A 6,366-nucleotide genomic window follows, 5' to 3' on the forward strand; every position below is an offset into this window, starting at 1 on the left:
GTTATTCAGCATGTGAAATAACTAATTATAATTTTATGGCTGTGGTAATTCTACATCACTTGTGAAAACTTCTGTTTCACAGCATCCATTTGTTTTGTTTAGGGCAAGGAGATGCTGTGACAGTACAAGTGGAGATTGTCCTGCAGCTGCCTGCAATCTTGGTATGCCCTGCCCACAGCTCTTACAGCCCAGGACTATTTACAGAACACCAAAGGATAATCCAGGAAAGTCCCAGCTCTTAGAGTTGAGTATTCCTGTGAAGTCCTTGTTTCAGTTACCAAAAAGGTAGTGGTTGCTTGCATTATAGCCTCCCACACTTAAACTGTGTCAAGGCATAATGAAGGAGACTTTCCATACTGTTCTGGGAAATTCTATTAACATACCCCTTCTTAGTCCTATGACTTCACAACAGCTATCTCTTATTTTGACCTTACATGTCAGTTCTTCCACACTACTACTGAACAAAGGGTCACTTGTAGAATAAGTCAACATTTCTGTAGATTGAAAGAAAAGAATATACATTTTAACATGGTAAAAGAAGAGCAATTTAAGATAGTAAGGGGAAAAAAAAAAGCCTGGAAATGTCTAGACAACATATTGGGTGTTTAGTGTGTGGCTTTCACTATACTTTGAATACTGAGAGACTGATGATACAGGTAGAGTTTTAGAACTGTAAACAGGAATCCTGGAATGGAAGGGATATGGGAATCAGATCACAGAATAACTTGTAAAAAACTACCAATTGCTCATTTCAGAATCGTTAAAAAGGAAGGATGCTGATGGTTCTTCTACAAAAAGATCAAGAATGCTTGACAAGTGTTTACTCTGTTTATTGTTACTCTTGTCAGAAAGGGCTGCTAAATAAACTTCAAAACAAATTAACAAGGCAATTAAGAAAAGAAAAATGAGGGTTGTTTCAGAAATATACAGGAGAATGAGATCAGTGCATCAAAGCACCCAAGGCACTGTGTATTTGCTACAAAAGAAACTAATTCAATGACTTTTCCAGAACCAACATGAAGGAAGAAATGTGATCCATGGCAGGATGCAGGGTTGGTGAGACAAAACAAACCCAGGCTCAGGAGGTTTAAATATTCCTGGTTCTGAGAAATCATGATTTCTGTGAGAATCTTCACAAAGAGAATGCTGCCTAAATGTACCAAAAACAAAAACCAGTTTGATCCAAGACTCGTTGGTTGAGACCTGTGACAGTTCCTCCCTATGGGTAAATTTGCCTGAGCTGTGGTGTCCACATTTGTCATCTAACATTTACTTTGGATGTTTCTATAAGGGTGTTTGGAGATGAGATTAATATTTAAATCACTGGATTTGAATGAAACACGTTGCCTCTCCTCCCAATATAAGTAAGCCTCTTGCAATCAGTTGAAGAATCCCAAATAAAACAAAACACTGACCTTGACAAGAGGAGGGTCTGTCAGCAGGCATTCTCTGCTGTAACACAACCCTCCCCAAGAAACTGGGTCCCCCACCAACCAGCCCACCCTGAGAATTTTGCACATGCCAGCCTCCACAGTGACACGGGCCAGTTGCCTAAATTAGAGTACATACATACACACAGACACACGCACGCACGCACGCACGCACACGCACTGAGCTCTGGCATCGGGAGCCTCATTTCCATACTTAGTCGATAGAACATGATCTCTTCCAAAGAAACAGGAATTGGAACACACAGAAACTAGTGTTTAATTAAGAATAGAGGCTGTGTAACAGTCGAGGGTGTCGCTAGTCATCTTCCAAATGAATCAAATAGCAGAGCAGGTCGAGACTATTGGAGAAGGCTGCCCAAGAGTGAAGAGAAAGAAAACCAAAGGTGGAGGCTGTGCGCTCTCCCGCTTCCAATCACCTGCCACACTCCATCTCTCCTTACCATGCATCTTCATTGGGCAGTCCGGCTTGAAGTTTTCTCTATCACTTGCAACCAAAGGGTTTTTTTGTTTTGTTTTGTTTTGTTTTTCTGAAACAAGGTTTCCCTGTAGCTCCAGCTGGCCTGGAACTCACAGAGATCCGCCTGCCTCTGCCTCCCAAGTGCTAGCCACCACACACGGTCAACCAAAGGATTTTAATAAACTACAGTATGACAGACAATTCAGCAGACATTATTGAATTAGAGATAAAAGGGCACAGCATGAGGAGGGAGGGGGAGGGTGTGGCTTGTATTCCGCCATCCTCCCGCCTGCTCACACACATAAAAAGCACAGAGGTAAGTGAAGTTTATATACAGTGTGGTGAGTGAAGACGTAGTTAATGCTTCCCTATTTAGAAAACAAAATCAGAAACCTAGTTAAATGTGACTTTCAGCAAAATTGAGTAATGTTTTAATGTCAGCTTTAATGTTTCAGATATTTCATTGGCAATCTCTAAAACATGCCGGAGAAGACAGCTTCATCATACCACAGAATCTGAGGGATCTTGTTTTGTACGTGTAGTTAGTTGGTTAGTTGTTTCCTAGAGAGAACACTGGGGTCAAGTTTTAAGGGACCCATAGAAGAGTTCAGATGGTGAGAAAACAGAGAAAGAGCATCTGAGTGAAGGGGCAGGAGAAAGGAGTGAGTATCGAGAACTCATGATGGTGTCTTTGGTATTCACAGGTACCAGGAAATGAGATTTAAAATGCTAGCAAATATGTTGGGATTAAGATGATTCGCTAATCACAAACAATGATTTCCCTTCCTCAGCATACAACTGCTGCAACGCCAGGAAAGACTTTTAAAAATATTTTGTTATTTTTTATGTATATGAACATATTGCCTGAATGTATGTAATTGCATCCATGTCATACAATGCCAGCAGAGGTCAGGTTCCCTGGAACTGGAGTTGTGGACAGTTGTTAGCCACCATGCAGATGCTAGGAACTAAACCCAGGTCCTCTGCAAGAGCAACAAGTGCTCTTAACCACTGAGCCATTTTTTTCAGCCCAAGGAAAGACATTTTAAAAGTAGCATTTTGGGCCAGGCGTGGTGGCGCACTCCTTTAATCCCAGCACTCAGGTGGCAGAGGCAGGCGGATCTTTGTGAGTTCAAGGCCAGCCTGGTCTACATAGTGAGTTCCAGGACAGCTGGAGCTACTGGGAGCACCTGTCTCAAAAAGACCAAAAAAAAAAGTAGCATTTCATAATGACACGGGAAAACTAAAAGGTCTTAAGCAGCGCACGAAAGATTTGAGTTACTGGAAAACAGAACATGCAAAGGATTGGACAAGCAGAGGAATAAAATGGAGAATTTGTAACCAAAACACAAGAGCAGGGGTTGGTCGCCACTTCACTGCTCCTTCTGGGGTAAGAGCAGATTTTCCTAAGGCAGCTCCAAGTTGGTTGTTAACAAATCAGGAAAAAGAGAAGAGCTGAGAAACATCAGCACGACAAATAGCCAGAGGTCTAATTTTCCCAGGCATTTTGTCATATGCTTCTAATCCCAACACTGAGGAGGTAGAGGCAGGTGGGTCCCTGTGAGTTCAAGGCCAGCCTGGTCTACATATCCAGTTCCAGGCCAGCCCGGGCTACATAGTGAGACCCTGTCTGGAAAAAAAAAAAAAAAAAAAAAAAAGCTGGAGAGATGACTCAGAAGTTAAGAGCAGGCACTGCTCTTGCACAGGACCAGAGTTCAGTTCCCAGCTCCACAGGATCCAACTCTCTTTTCTCCCTTCCACAGTACCTACACTCATGTTCACATAACCCATGTACAGGTCCACACACAACATGTAATTAAAATACCTACACTACATAACCCATGTACAGGTCCACACACAACATGTAATTAAAAATTAAAATCTTTAAAAAAGAAACTAGCAAGAGTTGCTTATCTAGCTAAATATACAATAAACCATATGAATTTAAAAGAGAAAAGAGCCATTTGGGGCTGAGGAGATGCCTCAGTTGTTAAGAGAACATAGTACTCTTGTAGAAGATCTGATTCCTAGCACCCACATCAGGAGGCTCATAACCACCAGTAGCTCTATTTCCAGGGGAACCAACACCCTCTTCTGGATTTACCTGTTGAGTGCCCCTGGTTTGTTCCCAGAAGAAAATTCTGAGAATGCTTTTTTCTTTTTTAAAAAAAGAATATTTTATTAAATATTTTTATTTTATGTGTATGCATGTGTTGCCTGTGTGTAGGTAAGTGCATCTGTGTAGGGCAATGTCTGCAGAGGACAGAAGAGACTGTCAAATCCCCTGGAACTGGAGTTATGGACAGTTGTTAGCTGCCATGTGGATGCTGGGATTCAAACCCCAGTCTTCTGCACGAACAGTGTTCTTAACTGCTGAGCCATCTCTCCAGCCCCAAGAGAATGTTTTTTTCTAAGCATGGCAAGGATGCCTCAGCATCAGAATCGTCATGAATATTTGGGCCAGAGAATAAATGGAGAAAAGTCTAGAGGTGACCCTAGACTTGGGCCAAGACTATTGAAAGTGAAAAATCCCACACTAAAGTGACAAGCACTGCTCCCTAAGGAGAAATTGTGGTTCATGAGATCACCAGATGGTTTTAGATGCCAGGATGGTGCTTCTCTAACTCTAAGGCGAGACAGCTGTGTTAGTGACCTTTCAGTTGCTGTGATAAAACCCCACGGCCAAGGCAACTTATAGAAGGAAAATTTTATTTGACTTACAGCTCCAGAGGATGAGACTATTATGGTGGCACAGTATGGGGGGAAGGGGGTATGGCAGCAGAAGTCGCAGATCAGAAAGCTGAACACGCTTGCACTCTTACACACACACACACACAGACACACACACACACACACATGATCACTCCTCCTGGAGGTCCCACAAGTGACATCCCTGCTTTGGGTGTTGTGATGACAGCTGCCTAGGTGCCTAGGTGAGTTTTCAGGGACTTGAAAGTCACTTCTGAGGAAAATACCAGCTCTTTGCTTGGGGACGCATATAAAGTCCTGACATCTCTCTTCACATGTCTGTGCCCTCCACCATCTTAACCTTTGGGACAGGCCCGCCTCAGATCTGCCAGTGAACATGCGCATCCCTTGTGTGGATCTTGATTGGGGACCCCTCCCCAACTCTGGTGGTGGTGGAGGGAGTTTTTCTCTGAGGTGAATTCCCCCAAGGTGTGACAAGTCACCCTGGGAAGCGACCCCCCCCCAAGGACTTCAGTATTGAGCTAACCTCTCTCTCCCCCACCGCAAGAATGTAGACACTGCCAAGCATGGTGGCCCACACCTGTCATCCCAGCCTTCAGGGGGTAGAGGCAGGAGGATCAGGTATTCAAGGCTGTCCTTAGCTATACAGTGAGGTCCTGACTAGCCTGGGCTGCATGAGATCCTGTCTAAAAAAAAAAAAGGAAAAAAAAGAAAAAAGATGCTTGACTTTAATTAGTATCATGCCTGTCTAGATAACTATTAACAGGCCAATCACACCTAGACATGTAAATAAATAAGTAAATACATTTGTAAATAATAAATGATTCTAGATTTATCTCATAAAATTTATTTTTCTTGATTTATTTTAGCAAAATCGCTATATGAACTTAGTAATTCAAAAAAAATTTTTTGAGATTAACAAAATTGTAATATGTGTACATGTGTGTGTCTAGGTGTGTACATGAGTGCAGGTGCCTTTGGAGGTTAGCATCATCAGATCCCTCAGGAACTGGAGTTATAGGCAGTTGTGAGCTGCTTACGTGGTTGTTGAGAATTGAACTCAAAAAGATCAAAAAATTTTATTTTATGTATATGAATGTTTTGCCTGCATGTATGTATGTGCACCATGAGATCAGAAAAGGGCATCAAGATCTTCTAGAACTGGAGTCAAAACTTGTGAGCTGCTGGGTGGGTGGGTGCTGGATCCATTGCAAGAGCAGCCAGGGCTCTTAACCACTGAGCCATCTCTCTAGACCCTCATATAACCTTTTAAGAAATGTTATTTTCGAAGCTGGAGAGATGGCTCAGTGGTTAAGAGCCCTGGCTGCTCTTGCAATGGATCCAGCACCCACCCATCCAGCAACTCACAAGTTTTGACTCCAGTTCTAGGAGATCTTGATGCCCTTTTCTGATCTCATGGTGCGCATACATACAGGCAGGCAAACCATTCATATACATAAAATAAAATTTTTTGATCTTTTTGAGTTCAATTCTCAACAACCATGTAAGCAGCTCACAACTGCCTATAACTCCAGTTCCTGAGGGATCTGATGACGCTAACCTCCAAAGGTACCTGCACTCATGTACACACATAGACACACACATGTACACATATTACAATTTTTTTAATCTCAAATTTTTTTTAAAAAATTAAGTTCATGTAGCAGTTTTGTTAAAATAAATCAAGAAAAATAAATTTTATGAGATAAATCTAGAATCATTTATTATTTACAAATGTATTTACTTATT

This window comes from Nannospalax galili, unplaced genomic scaffold (genome assembly GCF_000622305.1).
Source record: "Nannospalax galili isolate Female #2095 unplaced genomic scaffold, S.galili_v1.0 scaffold1083, whole genome shotgun sequence".
NCBI lineage: Eukaryota > Metazoa > Chordata > Mammalia > Rodentia > Spalacidae > Nannospalax > Nannospalax galili.